General features: G+C 47.2%; 1 long non-coding RNA gene across 1 annotated transcript; it reads left to right on the top strand.

Moving 5' to 3' along the window:
- Nucleotides 1–214: 214 nt before the first annotated feature.
- On the top strand, nucleotides 215–17790 carry LOC115658364. The gene is made up of 4 exons (XR_004002247.1): nucleotides 215–353; nucleotides 12435–12853; nucleotides 13721–13939; nucleotides 16343–17790. It is a non-coding gene; the product is annotated as an uncharacterized LOC115658364 (long non-coding RNA).
- The last annotated feature ends 2810 nt before the right edge of the window (nucleotides 17791–20600 follow it).

Here is a 20600-nt window from a genome sequence, read left to right as displayed (position 1 = left end):
AGATTTGCCTGCAGCCAGGAGATTGCTGATTCCTGCAGAGAGACGGAGTGTGTGTCTGTGTTGGCTTTCGATCAGAATGATTAAAGGGCTGAGGTCTCTTTAAGATCAAGCCAAGTAACCTGTGGCTCTGCCGGTCTTCACAGGGGGAGGAGGGAACTGTTTACTGAAGAGCTTTGGGAAGGTGCTGCCAGGAGCGAGGGAGGCCCGGTGCTTTATTGCAACAGCCTGGCCGGGAGGCATTGGGTTTCAAGGCACAGCCTGCTCGGGAGTGTTCCGCTTTGCAAGGGAGCAAACTCCTTGGAGCCGCGGAAGCGAAATAAGGCTCCGCTTTTCTGCGCCTGTGTGTTGCCGCGGTGGGTGCCGGCTCTCTGCGGGAGGCCCGTTAAGAGCCTGGGTGGTGCGGGGCCCTGCCCCTCGCTCGGGCTGGCACGGGGGAAGAGCGCTTCGCTTGTCCAAGGGCGCGGTGGAGGGGACTGCGCAGCTGGCTCCCCAATTGGGAATGCAGCGGCGTGTGCCTCTGTCATTGCGCCCAGGGAAAGGCGCCTGTGAAGCTTTCCGTGGCGAGCGGGGGCGCATGTTTGGTGCAGGTTAGATAGGAAGCAACCGCCGAAGCTGCATGCGGGGCTCTTAAGTCCCTGGGAGTTTGCGTTTTTCAGAGCTCACCCTGGGGTTTTTCCTACACTTAAAACACACACACACACACACAAAAGGGCCGTTGGGTTTGTTGCGTGTGTAGCCCGCCCTCCTGCCTTTATTTATGCTGCTGATTTCTGGGGATTGGGCTGAGGGTTGTTCTGGTTTTTAATAGTTTTGGGGGGGTTTTGTAGCACTTTGCCATCAGCAAGAATTTGTGTCTGCGTGGAGAACAACCCGCTTGTTGCTTCTGTGTTGCGTTGTTAACGCGCAGGAGTCGTTCTCCGTGGCCCCCGGGTGCGTTATTGAGGCGCGTGGGGTTCTCTGGGGCTCCTTTACATGGACCCCAGATTGATGTTTTTAGTCTGGTCTCGGGGTAACGATTTTACACAGGCTGGTTCTGCAGAGCTGCGGGTTGGCTATAAAACGGTGCAAAACGTTCATTTCAATGCACAACATGCCGCAGACGGCTCCATTAGCGGGATTAATTTGCATTTAATAAACACCCTCCCCTCCCCCCCAAAAAAAACAAAACAACAACGAAGTTTTGTGAGGGTTTAAAAAAATCGCTCCTGAGCAAATTGGTTTTTTGGGAAGGGAGGCAGCTGCCATAAAAATGTTCGGGAGATGATTTTGGAACTTGGATCGCACTTTACAGCCGGGCTTGCATTTAAAAAATGCATGGGGAAGAAAAGCTGGGCAGGCATTTTTAAAAATTGGTTTTCTTCGCTGGAATATTTTGTGAAGGACGAAGCCGTGATTGGAGAGATGGGATCTGTGGGGGTAGGGGGAGAGATGAGATTCAGGCTGGGTTAAGGAGCCCTTGACTGCGTTGGAAACATCATAGTCACAGTCGGATACCAAGCAAGCTGCTCGGAGGGGGAGAGGGGTTAATGGATATTTGTACCCATATGGTGTGTGTTACAAGCGCCTTTCTAGTTGTGAAGATTAATTTAAAACCTCCTCTCCCTGCCCTCCCTTCATTGACAAATGAACATCTGGGCTCAATGTTGCCCAGCTCTTTATCAAAGCATGTTTTCATAAACATTGTCTGCATTTATGAAGGGGGACCCTCCTTTCTCTTACTGCTCCTTCCCTGTTTGAATGTGCTTTGCAATTCTATTGAAACTCTAATCATCCAATAAACAGCCTCTTTCAATATTTATGATAGGTAGTTGGATTCCTCCCCCCCCCCACACACACACACACTCTTTCTGAGGTGGGGTTTTTTAATGGTATTTTCTTTTCTGTATGGAAGTTGGGGCAAGGGGAATAATTTTTTTTTAAAATGAATTATTGAAGATGAGCACAAATTATTTTGTTTTTCTGTTTGCCGCATTTTTCTGATGCAGAGCTTAAAAAGCAGACTCAAATTTTGATCTTCTGCAAAGCAAGAGAGTCACCCAGTTTTTCTTAAATGTCAATAATTTCTCTCAGGGTAGCATCAGTGTGATTTGAAATAGATACGCGCAAATCATCTAGGATGACAAATAAAATAGCAAAAGCCCTACCCCTTGCCCCTCAGAAGGGGGGTGAAGTTATTTTTCAGTATATTCCAGTCTGTGTGTCAAATGGATTTAAACTCTGGTAGGTTGTGGTAGTACAGAACTCCAGGGTTCACAGAGAGCTCCAACTACCTCCCCATTCCCACTGGCTACAACAGAGATTTAATTTCCAAAAGATTCCTGGTTAGTTTAGGCCTCCGATTTAAGATGTCCTATTTAACAAAGCCTAAGATACATACAAAATATTTCCATTATTTAAAATAAAGCCTATTGGAAAGTGGTTAGAATAATGATTTAAAAACAAACCAGCCTGCACCCCCTACACTTTCCTGCAGTGTTTGAAACTTCTAGTAACATAGTGCAAAGAGCCTGAAAGTGAAATTGTCAAGGAACTCACTTTTAAACAAAAGTGAAACTGACTAGTTTCCAGTATTTTCCCAGTCCAAACAGAGGGAAGCTGTAAATGTCACAAGCAGAAGAAAAGAGAACTTAGATTTAAAAAATCATGTCAGATGCACTAATGGAAGGTGTTAGTAACAGAGCAGGATTTTTAAATAGGCTTCCTTTTAACATACAAAAGGGAGAAACCAAAGAGCCGGGCAGGAGCGGGTTCATGTTTGGTGCAGACATCACCACCCCAGCATTGGTCTGGATCAATACAGAGCCTTGGGAACATTCTCTGGAACAGTTTAAACAGGGATGCCTGCAGAACGGGCCCGAGTGCTGTAAATCCAGTTTGTTATAAGAGTTCAGATTCCTTTCTTGCAATCCTTTGTGTTTCCCATGTAAGGTTTGATTTAGAAGAATTTGTGAAAGTCTTTTAACTATCTGGATACTTAATAGCATTTGTCTTGCCTGCTATGTAAGAGGAGAGGAATGGTGCTTGAGACTTGTGTCTGAATAATGTAAAAGCACATCATGTCTCCTTTCCAAACAGGCATAAAAGTGCCTGTTAGGTGAGTTAATCTCCATGGCCAATGATTCATATGGACCATGGTCTAGGGTTCACCAAAATTAGGCCTTGTCCCATCGCTCCAGTCAGGGAGAAAGCTGGGAAGAGGGACACAATAAGCCTTAAGGAGGCATGTTTAAAGCAAGAGTACGTTCCTTCTCTGATGATATTCCTATTTAGTAGGATTCCATTAAAGTTCCTGTGGCAGGGAGGAGGAATTACAATGCAAACAAACAAAAAAGAAATTTAAGAGGAGTAGGAAGGCAAATGTGAATTCAGCTGAACTTGAGTAGCCAGTAGACTATTCTTTGGCATGTTTTAACTAAACACCCAATATTTATACCCTTTTAAAGTTGGAGAAAGCAAATCTATGTCTGTCTTGGACTTTTGCCCTCCCTTTTGGCATACATTTAAGCCTAGGTTATTTACCCCTTGAGATATATGAATTAAAGTGTGAGATTTCGTGCCTTTTAAGACATCAAGGAGGTGCCATGTTTATACTGTGTCTGTGTGCATGGTGTTACTGTGATATTAATTAAAAATGTTGTCTTACATGAGAGAAACACTTTTCACAGTGGTTTTTGTTCCTCTTTGACTCTCAAAATACAGGGACTAATGTGAGTTTTTTATAAATCCTTCCATCAGTGGCTGCAGTTCACAGACAAACACACGTGTGAAACTCCTCTGGTGACTCAAGGGGTTTCAGACCCATAGGGAGGCACTGACCTGTTAAAAGAAATAACCAGGGCGTACGAGTTCTCATTTATTTTAAAAGCTGGAGAGGAACCAAACTGATCAGTTGCAGAGATAATTGCAGGAAGTGGAGTGTAAGAATGAGATTTAAACAAGAAAACACTCCAGGTGCACAGAGGGATGATTCCTCCAAGAGGAATTGCACAATGCTCTCCACGCTCCTCAAGGACATCACCATGGCTTCCCTAGAGAACACAGATTATAGTGCAGATAGGAGAGCAGCCCTGATCTGTTGCTCCTCTTCTGGACATGTGTACCAGTGGAAATAGCTAGTTAGATGCTTTGGGGAAATTAGGCTTTTGTCTACTAGCCACTGGAGTAGCTGCATCAGTGCACATCCTTAATGTGAATGCAATTTAGTAGAACTGTTCATTCTGGTTTATAGTCAACATAGCTGCACCAATGTAAATCTCTCTGCGCTGGAGTAAACCATGTCTGCACTTGGGATTGCACCAGGGGGGCGAAAATCCCAGTGCAGATAAGGCTTTGTATAAGAGCTTCCTGCCCATCATTTTTTGGCATGGCTGTGGTGAATACTTTGGGCCACTGATCTTAGCACGTAAAGCCCCAAAGCGACTCTTCTGGGTGCTTTTTCCTGAAATTGATCACACCTTCCCTAGTATGAAACTAACCAGGAACTGCAGGAGACTGAGGACTTTGTGGAGGAGGAAATGGGCACTGGCAACACCAAAAATGTCTAATACTTCGGAACCCCAGCGTAGCACGGAGCTGAAGGACATAGCAGTGTGGTTCCAGGGATCAGGTGAAATATTTCTAGCTAAAGATCCATTAGAGAGAGGAGGAGGAGGGAGCCTCTTGAGGGAGTTGTATGTCTAACCTCATCAGCTTTAAACCCCTTCAGGCCCAGGAGCTTTGGAAGAGGGCTCAGGTTTTTATGTCTGTTGCTGTGCCCTGCAGAGATGAGTGGTCATTCAGCTCTATGCAGGAACTGGCTTTTGTTGGCGATAGAGAGGAGCAGAGGATGCAGAGAACTTTTGTCACAAAGATACGGCTCAGCCACCGGTTCAGGAGGTTATTAAAATCAGCTTCTAACAAAGTAAAGTCCCCGGTTAAGATCTAAACCCAAGCCTGTTTGGGACTTCCAAAACCGTGGGCACCTTACTCCAGGTGACTGCGTTATCGCGTGTTCCCATGTCAGAGGCAACAAGGAAACAGCTTTTAAGAATGTTATTTCTGTAACTCTTGGAGTTTGTCACGTAAAAGCTGTCGGTGAGACAGTACAGTGGGCCTGATCCAAAGCCAGTGAAAGCAATGGCAAGGCTCCAAGTTTCTGAAGTGGGCTTTGGCTCAATCCCAATGGGGACTGGAAATTCTTTCCAAAGAGGGCAGTTGCTTTCTACCAGGTAATGTTTATTAGGCCATTTTGGCTCTGGTTTCAGAGGGCTGATGGGCTTTTCCATAGTAGGAGGGATTTCTTTTAAAGATAAAGCTGGCCTTGCACCTGTTGTGCCTCAGCAGAGATCTTCTGAGCTTCAAACTTATCTGGGGAAAGAGGTGGGAACAGATCTCCAGAACCACCCCAACTCCGGGATTCACTCATGTGAATGAGAGAGAAAACAGAGAGGGAGCTTGTGGTTCTTCCCGCTGTCCTCAATCCCCCCAGTTGTCTGTTACACCCACCTCTTGTGTTTTGTCTTCAAGTAAACCGTAAGCTCTTTGGGGCAGGGACTGTGTCTTCCTCTGGGTTTGTGCAGAGCCTGCACAATGGGGAAGTTGATCCTGACTGGAGCCTGCGGAGCTGCTGCAATACAAATCGTCAGACTAAGACTCCTTCTACATCCATGGTGGGCCACTGCCCTGGTCTCTTGGGATTGCAGGCAGCTGGGGGAGAGGGACAGAGAAGTAAGAGTCTGGCTTCGAAGACGTGTAGCCTCCTGTATCCATGGGATTAGAGTTCAGTAAGCTACACCAGAAACCCAGGAGACTTGTCTATTTCATTCCATCTACAGATCTTCAGCCCGTTGTCAAGCTGAGTGCAAATGAAAGGACTCCTCAGGTCCAGCCTGCTGGCCGAGGAAGAGCCCTGAGAGCCCTGCAGCTTTAGGAAGGCAATTCTCTCCATTTTTTTTTTAATTTCTAGGGGAATTCAGTTAATTCTAGTGCTTATGAAAGAGAGTTGGTAGCTCTGCAGGCTTCTTCCACACAACTGGACTCATGCCCTGTCCTGCAGCCTCCCTGCTGCTCCAAATTCTGGTCCCTTGACAGCTCTGCCAATTCATGCAATTCCTGACCTGCCATGTTGCAGGCACCCAGGAGAGCAGCCCTTCTTTAAGCAGAGATGGCTCAATGCTGGGTTTGGAGAGAGGTATCCAATGGAGACTGAGATAAGGTCACCTGCTTATTTCATACCTGGGCCACCGAGTCACTGTCAGAAGGTCGCCACCTACCTGCTCTGTATTTGAACTGGTGACACAGAGGTGGGGAGACTCCCCTGCCTCTATTGCCAGATCCCTGGCCCCATCTGGTCCTTCATTGTGGCCTGACCCTGCCTTCCTGTCTCAGTCCCCTTCCCAGCAAGTGTAAACGTTTTGAGTACTTACGACTCCCAGTGATATCAGTAGGAACTGGGGTTGCTGAGGCCCTTTGGAGATCAGGCCTAGAGATGGATTTAGGGGCCTCACTTTAGACAGCTACAGCTGGAAAATTGGGCCTTTTTCCTCTTTCTTTTAAAAACTTAACCTTTATTTAACTCCAGTGACTGACTAACACTTGGGGTAAAGGAAGCCCATCAATTACAGTTCCATAGCTCACAACAAACACAGGAAGATACGTGATGTCTGAATCAAAGATGATCAAAAAACAAACCCTTTTATTTATTTAAAAAAAAAAGTTTAATTCTTCTGTCTACATCTTAAAGAAGCCTAAAAAGGCTCAAGACCATTTTTTTTCCTTCCCCCTTTCCATCTCCCCATTCCAGGCTCTGGGATCCTACTCTTCTTTGGCATTCAGCTGGGTCTGTGCCTTCTCTCTGTTTACTCAGCCACACAGTTCTGTTCCGGGCGAGTGGGGAAGGGAGTATTTTCTGTTGCTTTGTGGTGCTGTGTTTGTTCCAACTACACTAGTCTTGGTTAAAGGGTGATTCGGGGGCTGATATGCGATCTGCCTCCCGTGCTCCCTGCGTGCATTCTTTTCACATGACATCTTTCCCCCATCATTTTGTATCAGAGCGCGTTGGGGCTGTGCCAGGCCTTTTCTTCCCTTTTTTCATTCCCTGCACCCTGATTGATTCTGCTGTTCAGACAATCAAAAGCCAACATGATGGGGTGGGGTGGGGGAGGGGAGGGGAGGGGAAAGAAGACTGTTGGAAAAGAGTGGTGTTAAAATAAATTGATCCTTTAATCTAGAGGTCATCAGCAACCCCTTGCGTCACTCCCCAGATGAAAAATCACATCTGTGGGGTTAGAGCGGCAAACTGCAGTCCAGTGTCAAAGGTTGGTTAGATTTATGGGTTTTAATATTTGACTATTGATTACCAGGCTGTCTCAGGGGTTGTTGCAACATGCACAATTACTGCACTTTTGACAGAGGTGGTGATTTTGAAGATGTTGGGGGGGGTTGGTGGTAGTCCTGGGAAAGAGATTTAGAAGCAATAATAAACCCTGGCACACCGCGTCTGGAATTCCTTCCCCCCTTCCATTCTCTAGCTTTCTCTCCTATCCTGTCCTTTCTTGGCCTCATGCAGATTGGATATTACACATGAATCATGACCTGAAATACCCATGTTAGTCTAGTCCTGCCCCAATTCCTGCTTCCTATTAGCCTGGGAATGCACCTCAGACCTGACTGCTAGCAGCAAATATCTCCAAAGGCTGGTGGTGAGACACTGGATGGGGAGGGCTCTGAGTTAGCACAGAGATTTCTTCCCCAGGTGTCTGGCTGGTGGGTCTTGCCCACATGCTCAATGTCTAACTGATCGCCATATTTGGGGTCGGGAAAGAATTTCCCCCAAGATCAGATTGGCAGAGACCTGGGGTGGTTCACCTTCCTCTGCAGCATTAGGCATGGGTCACTTGCTGGTTTGAACCAGAGCAAATGGTAGATTCTCTGAGACCTGAAGTCTTTAAATCATGGTTTGAGGGCTTCAGTAACTCAGCCAGAGGTTATGGGTCTGTTGCAGGAGTGGGTGGGTGAAGTTCTGTGGTCTGCGATGTGCAGGAGGTCAGACTAGCTCATGATGGTCCCACCTAGCCTTAAGTTCTATGAGTATCAGACATAAGGTTAGAGACCACTTGATTCTAGGATCCTATTTCTCCCATCACAAGATACAGGTAACTTCCACTGGAGTGAATTCAATGGGATTTACTCATGTCTTCAGAGATGAAAGGTGAACTTCCATTTCTGGACATGCATTGTGCTAATAGTTACTAGATGGGGTGATGAGTCCGAGTGCAGTCCGAGTCCCTCCAGCAGTACCCTCTGTGCATTGGCAGAGGTATGTGTAAATGCTTGTATTCGCTCAGCTTTTAGGACAGGCTGAATCTCTTTTGCGTCTGTACCACACTAGCCCTTAACATCGGGAAGCTCCTAAAATAGCACAAGAGGTTGGGTTTTCTAGAGTGATTTCAGCAAAGATTTGGTAACTGGAGCCTTCTCTGGGTTCAGATTCCAGCCAAACCACTGACTGAGCATGTAGCTTTGAAAGGAGAAAAGTCTCTCGTGCAGTTGGAGAACAAGCTCAAAGCAAGAACCGTGCTGGAATTCCCTCAATTATCTGACCTGAGCTTCCCTTAGGAAATAAAAGGCAAACCAAGCACACTAATATTTTTCATTTGAAATGTGCTGGTATGTGAAGAGCATTGGGGGCGGGGGCACATCTTGTTTAATAGCATCTCCTTTGGCAGGTATAATATTACAAAATGCAATGTCAGCAATCCCTGGGCACGGCCCCCTCGCCTGGTGGTAGCCTAGTGGTGGTCCTCTCAACTCCCTGTTGGGAATTAATCCAGGCTCGATGCATGAGCCTAATCTGCGTGCCAGAGGGGACTCAGACCCAGTTTAGAAAGAAGCAGAGCACTGAAGCCTGGCTTGGGGAGAGAGGGAGTGTCTATGGTTGCACAATAAAAACCCCTGCAGCTTATGGAGGGGCAGCATTGACTAGTGCAAGAGGGAGACCTGGTTAGTCTGCGTTGGCAGGAAATGTGTTGGGTGAGAGGGGTAAGGGAAATGGAGGAAGTTTGGGGCTTCAACAGAGGCCCTTGTAGGAAAGGACAGAACACTGGGAGTCTGTGGGGACTGACCAGTGATGGTGCCGTTTGTAAGTCCTGAGCCCAGCATGGGCACATAGGGATTCCAAAGCAGGGGGAGTGCTGTGCCCCCCCTTCTCCATGCCCCTCTGATCTCCAGTGCTCACCTTCAGTACACAGTGACAAGCTGGCTTTGGGTTTGTCCTCCATGTAGGCTGTCATTGTCAAGTCCCTGGACTGACTAGTCATGGTGGGGAGTGAGCCACCATCTTCTAGCAATGCAGGGGCTCCTAGCCAGACTCCCTGTCGTTGGGAGGCAATCAGCCAGCTTGGAGCTGCCTCTGGGGTTTACTTCACAGTATGTTTCTTTTCTCCTTCCTTTTATATAAACAGACTCTGCAGTCAGGCTAAGGCAGACTCTCAGATGCTGAGAGGATTTGGGATGGTGGTGCCTTTTGTCTGCATTAACCTGAATTTTCTGTTGGCTTCTTTGAGGGGGACAGTGGAGACTTTCATCCACTTCCCAAAGACTTTGTGGGATGACTCCTTTAGGGATTGAAATCCTTGTGTCCATCTCTTCCAAAATCAATGGGTGAAGTTCTGTCCACTGATATCCTAGCCCCTGATGATAAATGGCTGTCCCTCTTGTTGAGACACCTGGCATAGAATCCGAGACAGAGAGATGGTCATCCTGAACTAGTGGCTCATTTCCAGCACCAGATGCTTCAGAGAAAGGTGCAAAGAAAGCTCAGAGGAGGCTGTTAGGGATAATCTCCTCCTGGCCTCTGGTAGTTAGAGGTTGGCTCATGTCCTGAAGCATGTTGGTTTTATCCCTTCCTTGGCTCATGGGTTTTGAAGGGATTTTTAATCCTTGCTCTTCTACTGCTGCCTGTTCTTACAAAAGCTGAGGGTTCTCTTTAGCCTATTGCAAATTCTTTGTGGGAATCAAGATTCTTGCCAATGCCATTTAAGAAGAACAGTGAAGAGTGGAGAGACTCCACCAACATTGTGAATGTGGAGTTATGCACAGAATACAGTGTCTCATGGTTGTCACTGTACACTAACCTGTAACTCTGGCGGAGGAGGTAGTATATTGACAGTGCCACACAGCTACTTTTAGCTCACAAATAGCATCAAGAACAACTGTTTGAGTTGTCTGACTCTTTCTATCTCAGGGCTCTATCCTGCTGCTCATCATGGTAGTATCAGAATGCCTCCCTGCATTAGGGCTTGTCTTCATGGACAGCGCTACAGCGGCTCCCCAAGAGGCGGTAGCTATGTTGATGGGAAAAGTTGTCTACACGGGGCGGGGGGTTAGGTCACTCCAAGGTATGGATTTTTGACACCCCTGAGCGACATAGTTATACCAATATAGGTCTGTGGTGGAGACTTGGCTTTGGATTGGCAATAGCAAAGTCCCTGGGGGGCTCCAACAGAGACCCTTGTAGGAAAGGACAGAAGTCCCATGGGGGACTGCTGCTCTTTTATTGGGTCTCTGCTTGTGGGGGGCTGGGGAGGTGGGTGAAGAGGGGGAAGTTGTTACAGTGAATGTCTTTGTCTCCTGCTTTTGTACTTTGGGTGGAGGCTGCTACTTCACTCTCCCTCCCCCACCCACTCCAAGGTTGCATTGTTTTCCTTATTACAGAGTATTGTGACCGGGAGCTGAACACTCCTGAAGTCAAGGAAGGTTTTCAGCCAGGGTGTGGATTCTGGCCCATCTCGTAATGAATTAAGGCTAAGGCCAGACCCCCAATGGTATATAGATGTCTAACTTCCATTGATTTCAGTGAAAGTTAGGCACTTAAATACCTTTGAGGATCTGGGCCTAAGTCTCTCTATGGGACAGCAGTAGAGACAGAAATGCATCTGCTAATGCGCTATCAGGAGCTACAACCTGTATTTTCCTCCTTAGCCTTTGTGTCCCAAGGCAGGCCTGGTTAGAGTGAGGAGTGCTGAGTGACCAGGGAATCTATCCAACCCCCCTTTGAAACACACAGGCTTTCTAATAACCAAGGAAGAAGGCAAAAAAATGTATGTGAAGGGCACATCACCTGGGGAAGTTTATACTTAGCTTCTCAGAAATATGCCAAGTGTAGTGGGAGTAAAGTAGTGTGTGCAGCCTGGCTCATTGAGGACGAGGGAGGGCAGGGTTCAGGGAATATTTGTTTCCCTCTCCCCTGCCCCAGGGAACATTTTCAAAATGGCTGCAGGGCTCCAAAGGCAAAGATACTGCTCTGGAGAAGGACGTGGCTGAGGCTCCTAGAGAAGCCATCTCTGGCAGAGGTTGTGTAGCGTCATTGAGTAGGGGTGACTCTATCCGAGGCTGAGAGATCACCCCAGCCCTCTCCTCAGTTCGCTGCTGGAATTTCTCCAGCTTGTCACTGGCAACCAGATACCATGTGTTCCTTAGGACCCAGCATGGGTCAAAAGATGTATCTAGCAGCTGAGTGGCCAGAGAAGTCAAAGCATGGATTGCGTAGTGCAGTGGCTCTCAGACTTCTGTACTGGTGACCCCTTTCACATAGCAAGCCTCTGAGTACGACCCCCCCCCCATAAATTAAGAAAGCATTGTTATATATTTTTAACACCATTATAAATACTGGAGGCAAAGTGGGGTTTGGGGTGGAGGCTGACAGCTCATTCCCCCCATGTAATAACCTCATCACCCCTTGAGGGTCCCAACCCCCAATTTGAGAACCCCTGACGTAGTGTGATGGGTGACACAGGCCATCAGGACCCAAAGAATAGCCCCTGTGATCTTGAATCCCCTATGCCAGCGTTTCACTAAAAAGGGATGTTTGGAGTCAGAGGAATCCTCTGAGGCGCTCTAGGGAGGAGGGCAGGGCATCTGGATCCAGTTTACTGGGGAATCTATGGAAAGGCCATTCTGGGGGTGGGGAGTTCGCCTTCCATGCCTTGCAGGGAGAAACTGTAAAATGTAGGTACTTTTGCTGGTGTATTTTGTATTGTGTAATTACCCTGGTGAACTGAGGGCTTTATTTCTGCACTGGCTCGTCAATTAAGATACCAGGCTTCAGGCCGCAAAGAGTTTCTTCTTCTTGACACCAAACCTGAGCCTTTCTGTGACTTTACAGAAAGGACTGTGGGTCTCAGCCCTCCCACACTTGAATACAAAATTGGTGAGATGGTCAGAACTGTCTTTCCCCTGGATTGGAAGTAGAATCAAACCCCTTAACCTACTTTGTCTGGGTGTAGGTGACTGTATTTTTACAGCTCCAATGTTTATACCATCAGACAGGATTTTAAGCAACCTAAAACCTCTTTCATTCCTGCTTTTGACTGTGTTTCCACTTGGTATAAAAATGGCTTCAAAGTTTTTAAAACAATCTCTTTCTGTGTGCTCACTTCTTCCCATTTGAAACCCAGGTCTGTGCTTCCCTTTCTTTGCTGAAGGAACTTAGAAAGATCTTTGGAAGACTCTGCTAGTGATGGCCTATGAGAATATAACCTGAGCTACAGCTCTCCTACCATTTGGCTTTGCCAAGCTCCTCCATCACAGCAAGCGAATCCAAGGACTGGATCATTCTAACCGTGACAAGCAAGCCAGCAAGAATGCTTCTTAAAACTCCAATATGACCCGTGTACATCACACAGAAGCAGGAGAGGGCAGCAACATTTATTTTTTCGCCTTTGCCGGCCACCGTTGAGCAAAGATTTGTCAGCGACCTCTGTTCAGAAAACAGTTTTAGCCTTTTTTGTTCACTTCTCTTGGATTTAACAAGGCTTCCAAATTCGTGCGTAGCCAACTCCTCACTGGAGCTGCCAGGAAATGCAGCCAGAAACAAGTATGTGCTGATTCTACCCACAGCAAAACAATCTTTTTTTGTTTGGTTGGTTAGTTGGAAGAGGTTTTAAGTTGCCCCAAACCCACCCATATGCACCTCTGTTACTTTTTGATCTTGGTGGTATTCAGTTCTGTGGGGTGCTGAGCGCTCTGGCCCTGTCTAGCACAGCATGTAAGCGCATGCTTAACTTTAAGCACATGTGAAGCCCTATTGATGTCCATGGGGTATAAGAACTTTTCTGGGTTGGAGCCGGAGTGCACAGGTCCTTGCAGGATCAAATCCGTAGCAATTGATTCACTGCAGCTTTAAGTTCTTTGCCTCGTTCCCTGGATGATTCGGAGATGTTTCTGGCCACCTATCACTGTATCATTTTAAGCACTAAGATGGGGTCACGTGCTCTGCCCCCAGTTAAATTCTCTCATGCTAGGAATGACTCTTCATCGTAGTAGAATCCCTTCTTGCAAGAGGCATGAATCCTAGTTTTACCATGAGATCCAAGCAAGGGGTCAGGCATGGTTGCACTGCCCCTGGAGCAGCCCAGGAGGGAGCCCTGACTTGCTGTGTTTCTCCTGGTCTCCCCACAGCGACAGGGAGAGAGTAAACTGTGCCGGGTCTATAGGTGGTGCTCTGTAGGCACATGCTGGGGGGGAGCCACTTCCTGCCCCCTCCCACCCTTGTGCATGGGGCCAAGAGGAAGTGCAGGATTTCCAGCACCAGCTCCCCCGATGCAGGAATCCCATGTGCCTCGTGGCATGGTGTAGCCAAGCTGCAACTTTGCCAAAGATTAGAGTGTTAATATTGAGTGTGTTACTGGGCCCTCCTACACATGCCCGTGTAATGGTGAGGGCTGCTCTTCGTTCCTTCCAGGTCTCTGTGGTAGGAGAGCCTTGAGTGTGCTGCTCCAGGAGCTGCTGGTGCTGCTCTGTGTGTCCGTGTCCATGTCCCCTCTACTGCCTGCTGAAGTACTAAGGGAGAGCTGGCCAGGATGCACCTGTGGAAATACAGTTGGGGGCGTGGTGCATGGCTGTGTTGTGAAAATATTGCTGTGTAGACGCAGCGCAGCCACGTTTGTTTCAGCTGGGTCAGGTGAGTGTCATGTATTGGTTACTGAAAGGCGTGTAGCATGGGGAAGGGCCTTATTCCCCCATTTTGCTTGGCCTTGGGATGAGCCATGTGTTAACCTTGGTGCTTACGCCCTGCAAAAGCCCTTGGCTGTGGCATAGAGGCACCATTCATGTTTTTGAACTGTAGGCTTTCCAGAGACTGTGTCTTTATTGTAAGTATAAGTCCACCACCATGGGGCCCTGCTCCAGCACTGGGGTCCCTAAGTGTTACTGCAGTAAAGGTTGTTATTTATTGCTTTCAAGGCAAGGTCCCCCAGCAGATCCCTCCGCCCCCCGTATGGTAGGAATTGCAATATGGATAGGGCCTCAGTGGAGAGTGAATGTATGGGAGAGGAAGAGCAACCGAAGATTAGGAACTCTGCCAATTGTTTAGCCCTCTCCTCATAACTACTGGGAGATGAGGAGGCTGAAGGCTTATTGCTGATGAATGCAAAGTAGCAATTTCTAGTCATGTGCCTCGGAAGAGTCAAGTACAAGCAAATATTAGGGTTGTGTGTATTGCTTGTATGTAAACATATATGCTAATTAGGTCCAGCCTTTGGGCTGCTGTCAAGTTGCCAAGGCCACTTTGGGTTCCTCTGATTTAGGAGGTGCTCGCAATATTTCCCTCTCCCCTTCAATTAGACCAAACCCACATGCGGGCTGGAGTCAGATTTGTAAATTTCAATTTCTACTGGAGCAGCAGAAGCTCTGACTGTGGCTTTGTAACAACTGCTCTGAAAACAGACTCCCTAAACTTTAATCGGCCGCCCTCCCAATAACCCCCTTGCTGTCCCCGAGAATTGAAGCACGTTTTCTTTATCTGCTCCTAAGCAGGATTTATTATCCCCAGGACTTCCTGTGCTTTCTTTCAACATGCTCCGTTTCTTTTCGAGAACAATAAATCAAAACTGTTTGTTTCATTTTCCTGCCATGGCCTCTCTCTGCAGTAATTGCACTCGTGTGACAGCACCGGGACAGCCTGGCTCTCTGCACAGCTTCAGTCTGCTGGCATGTGGGGGATCTCTCCCTGACTGTGTTGGTGGGGGAGAGTGAAAAATTCAACTCCCTTACCCCCCAACCAATTTTCCATCCAAATTGATCCTTTGTTTACCATAGAAATAAACCTGAGTCAAGTATTGACATTTCAGCAGATCTCACCTATGGGTTGCGTTTTCATTGGGTGGCTGGGTTTAAGGCTGTGCTTTGACCAGATCCTGGATGTCTTCGCTGGGGGTCTAAGGAACCTCTAAGCCCCATAAAGGGTGAGCAGTGGACACAGACTGGAACCACTCCTGTGAAAACAAGTGCCCTGCACTGGCTGACTAGATCGCTGATGTCCGGGGTGTGGGCTTTGCCAACCAAAACCGAACCAAGGACAGTTAACCAAACAGCCCTGGCCTGGCCCCCGGAGAAAGGAGCTACAAGAGGAAAATGAGAAAACACGCTAAGTGTCACATGGTGAACACTTCTGATTTACAAACCCGCTGAGCAGCCAGAATGAGCCTGGCTTTGTTTGGGGAATGGGGGGATTCTTTCTTTTGAAATGGAGAAGCCGTTTAAGTGTCTTTCAACGTAAAGAGAAAGTGAGACACTGTACAGAACACACTGGGATAGGGTCCTTGCCGCATGCGGCTTAAACAAGATGGCACAATGGACACAAATGGCTCTTCGGCCAGAGGGAGGCGATGCAGATTACTTGGTGCCATAAGTTTGTATGGTGCTTCCTAAAGAGAATGAAGAGCTGGCCCCTGCCCCAAGCAGCCTGCAGGCCAAGTGCTTTGAATGTAGCCGAGTTAATGCTGGGGCGAGAAGGGTGGATGTGCGGAAGAGACCATGGCAACCTTGCAGCAGCTGGGCTGAGAGGGAACTACCAAAGCCAGAGGAAGCATGAAAGGAAGGAGGAGGATCCAGAGGGTGTGGTGAAGCAGGAAAAGGGCAGGGAGGAGAACTGGAAACAAGGATGTATAAATGAGGCCAGGGCCAGGTCTACACTACACACTCATTTTGGGATAACAACATCTCTTGGGTATGAAAAACCCCACGCCGAGCGACATAGTTACACTGACCATAACGTGCTGTGTAGGCAGCGCGGTGGTGGAGTTGTTATGCCGACGTGAGTAGGTACGCTTTCCCGTCAGCTTAGAGAGTCTTCACCAGAATCGCTACAGTGGCGCAGCTGCATCGGGGCACCTGTACTGATGCAAGTTTGTAGTGTAGACCTGTCCTGAGCTGGCCTGGGCATGAGAATGAAGGAGCAGTGATCTTCTCTTACTGTGCTCAGGAAAACCCACCCATGACTCATGGAAAATACTTCATGTGTAGAGACAACTCTGCCTGTCACATTTTCCATCTTTTGTCCTTTATAATTTTTCTTTTCTTCTAGGGATGTTAGAATGAAAACTTCCAGGATCCTTGACCTTCAGAGCCTATTTACTCATTCTCCACCTGAAGACATTGTTCTGTCTGGAATGTTAGCTATGGAAATTATGATGCCACTAATGGAGGATTACACTTTTGGATGGGGAATAAGCTGATTGGATTTCTAGAGGCTGCGCCTGAATTCATCCCTGAAACTGCAGAGGGAATCTGGCATGTTTCTGTCTTGCCTGTGCAGCTTTTCATATCCTAGTATCAGCATGTACAACAACTTGCACTATGCATACACAAGTGCATGGTGTCCATGTGTCTGGCTGCAGTTTGTATGGGCTAGGGTGAGTTTTCACGTGACCCCAAGCATGGTTATGCAAAATCAGAATGCAGAATTGCATTTGCAATTCTAGCGGCTCAAAAGAGACCCCTTTTGGAAATATTACTCAGACTAATGCGCTGTTAGCCTGTTTTCATGCAAATATCCCTGTGTACATAAATGAGTGAAGAAAAATACAGAACATATGGTCTAGTTGCATCTCAACAGAATGTTTTTTCCAAGCTTCCCACAAGTAGGCCTGCCCTGTGTTTTGAAATACGTTCTGTTGTCAAACTGCCATCCAAAAATTAGAGATGGATCAGAACCGAAGCTCTGGATCTCAGCAGCCTGGAGCTTTGGGGAACCTTGAATCTGAAATTCCTGATTGCCCCCAATCTCTGCAGTGGGCTAAATCAGACCCCTGAGTTTGCATAATCTCAGATTTCAGAGCAGTTTAGATCCAGATCTGAATTCTGCAGCTTGAGCTCCTCTGTACTGGAAAATACAGAAAGCATTGAAAGATTTTCTTCGTTGCTACAGGGAGCTGCCGAATTCTGCCCACGAATTCAGCTGCTATGCACATGGAACATCAGGATGAATGGACAGTTTGGGGTCCTTTAAGCAACTGGTCTGGGGGAAGCATCCATCTGTAATAAGCCCTTGGTTCCCAGTTCTCCTGTTTGATTTCCATATGCCCTTCTCCTGCCCTAATTTTGCGCCTCCTAAGGGTGGGAGGTGTCTCCAACTCTGCAGCTGATACTTACTGAGCCTTTTTTTAGCTTCCTTGTGATGGGATCCCCCTGGGGCGCAGCCTGGGACTGTGGGACCACTGTGTGCCCTTAACTTCCCAGTCTGGGCTGTCTCTCGCAATGCTTTGCTAGGGTCCAGTAGAAAACCCCTCTAGGCATTATCACTCAGCCAACTGCATGTGGAGCCCCACACCGACCTAGATTGCATGCAATGCTCCCAGAGCCGCTCATAAATCACACAGAGAAAGGCACCAGAGCCAAATCCTCCTAGCTCCCAGCACTGTACCCCAGGAATATACCGTCTTGCACTGCTTAAGATGAGCAATGCAGACTTATTTATTGGTTCACCGCTTCATCACTGGAAAGTGGATATCATAGAATATCAGGGTTGGAAGGGACCTCAAGAGGTCATCTAGTCCAACCCCCTGCTCAAAGCAGGACCACCCCCAATTTTTGCCCCAGATCTCTAAATGGCCCCCTCAAGGATTGAACTCACAACCCTCGGTTTAGTAGGCTAATGAGCTATCTTTGCAAAACCTGAGCAGATTTGCCCCACACTTCAAGCAAACTCACTGGTAAAGATAAACAGTTAAATTAATTGACTACAAACAATAGATATTAAGCGATAGGCAAAAAGTCAGTTAGTTACCAAAATAAAGTAAAATTTAAGCACACAGGCTAAACTCTCAACCCTATTAGACTGGGCAAGAACTAGATTAAGCAGTTTTTCTCACCCCCACTGGATATTGCAGTTCATAGTACACAGATTTCACCCTTGAAATCTGGGCCAGTCCCTTTGAGTTGGAGTCTTCAGAGTGTCCTTGTTACTTGCAGCGTAGGTGGGCGAAGGGAAAAGGCCAAGCATGTGGCCACTGTCTGTTGTATACCCTCAGTCCATGTGCTTGGAAAACAAGTCCGGGCATGTCAGGGTGCGTTACTGAGTCTCCAGGCAAGATTGAGCAGTTCCCCTGGTGTGGCCTTATGCAGGTGAGTCATTGCATCATAGCTCCCTTGCTGGACAATAACAAGGAGTCTGGTGGCACCTTAAAGACTAACAGATTTATTTGGCCATAAGCTTTTGTGGGTAAAAAACCTCACTTCTTCAGATCCACGCATCCTTGTTGTTTTTGTGGATACAGACTAACACGGCTACCCCCTGATACTTGCTGGACAATGGTTATTGATGGGTTGATTGACACTCCACCTGGGTGTTGGCTACTTTCCTTGCTGTTGCCTCTGGGGAGCTAATATCTGGCTGATTCCCCAACTTACAGCCTATTTTAATGACCACCAGACAACACAATTTTCATAACTTCATGTGCATTAATGATACACATCTATGGATAGAGAAATGTCTTTCAGCAGATCAGACCCTTTCCCCTGATACCTTAGAAGGCATGCTTTATATGCAAGATCACGATTATATGAAAATGTGGAATATGGGGGTTCCAGGACACTTCCCCAAGGTATAGAATGTCACATTCCTAATGTCCAGAAACTCTCCTGAGCCTTCAGAGCTCTTGATTTGTTTTGAGACTTCCAAGTTTAGATGATGCTATTCAGGGGTCCATGTCAAGAGTGACCCAGACTAGTTTGTCTCCTATTCTGCTCATGGGGCAGGTACCTGTGTTTGGCTGGGGCATCCCACCATTGCAGTGGTAAGTTAGAACCCTCTGAAAATGGCACCGAGTTTTGTGACTGTTGGAGCATGGGGAGAGGAGGAGGAACTGGGAACATCAGGGTCCCATTTCCTTCCAGACTCTCATTTTCTTTTCCCTTGTGAGGCACTTGGGAGATTCATCGTGGGCCTGTTTGCATGCAGAATCCCTGGGACAATCTGAACCCCTTGCATGAGAACACCATTTATGGTCAAAGTTTGCCCTCTGGGACTGGAAAGGCAAATGCCAAGACCACGATTAAACTGTCTAATTCTAGAGGCTCACTGAGACTGCTTTATATTTAACTGTTCTGGTTTTTCTTGGGATCATTTACAGATAAGTGACAATCATCTTCCCTCCTCTGCCCCACCCCACCCCCGCTATTTTCCACTAAATTTTATCTTGTCATTTCCCTCCTCCCGCCCCTTCTCACGCCGTCCTCTCAGTGGTTTTTTGGAGTGACGACTTTATGGCTTCATTTGGAAGGGAGGATGGAAAGTTATTTTCAACCCCCAAATTAGAAACAGAATGATATTTGATGTTGCATTTTGGAAGGGATGGCGTGTGTCATGCTTCAGCAATGAAGGGCCCTCACCAAGGAGGAGCAAGCATTTTTAAAAAAAAGTCTATCTTGACTCCTGAGACCTGGCTTCCGTCCCCTGGCTCTGGAAGGGATCTGATCCTGGGAAGTGCTGAGCACCCACAAGCTTTCTGGCATCTGTGCTGAGAATGTTTGCAGGGGGTGCCTAGCACCTTGAGGAATTGAGCCCTCCTGACCTCTGAGCACTTTCCCTCTCCCTGCTGCAAATGAAAGTGCTTGCAACAGAGATCCAAAGCTCTCCCACTTTCCTTAAGCTGCAAGCTCATCCCTGTAGCAACCGTCACTGCTACAAATTGAAATGGGGAGACAGGCGCTGCTGCAGGCGGCAGCCCGCTTCAGTCATTTACAAACGTGCCATCATTAGGGGGACTGAACAAATTAAAGCAATTAAGAAGCTTCAAGGCAAGCGACCACTATTTCATTCCAGCACCACAGGCTGCTTTGCTGTGGAGCTCCGTGCACTCATGTCCTGCGTGTGTGTGTGTGTGTGCGTGCGTGTGTGTGTTCGTTCCAGTGTGCAGGTGCATTTTGGTCCTGTAGGGTGACACCGCCTTTGTTTTGATTGGATTATTCAGTGGGCAGAGAGAGAAGGAACAGAAGTGATCTTGGCCAAATAGGAACCTGTCCATGTATATTTGACTGTTGTTTTGGATGAAAATGGGCTGATAGTCAAACTTTTATTTATTTATTTTTTTTGCAACACCTTTTTTGTTTCCAAAAAAACTTGAAAAAGTGGGGGAGGAGGGAAAGGAAATGCTGGGGTGGGGATTGTTTTTGTGTTTTAAGAAGTGCAGGCATGGAAAGAACTTCCCTTTGAAATGGAATTTTTCAAAATGCAACACATTTTTTTCCCCCACATCAATGTATTTAATTAAAAGTGAGAAATTTCAAATGAAATGAAAAGAGTACATCTTCTCTCAATCTTCCATGGTAAAAATCAACCCTTT

Source organism: Gopherus evgoodei, chromosome 10 (genome assembly GCF_007399415.2).
Source record: "Gopherus evgoodei ecotype Sinaloan lineage chromosome 10, rGopEvg1_v1.p, whole genome shotgun sequence".
NCBI lineage: Eukaryota > Metazoa > Chordata > Testudines > Testudinidae > Gopherus > Gopherus evgoodei.
Note: the sequence above shows the minus strand (reverse complement) of the source record. Positions and strands in the feature narration are given on the sequence as shown.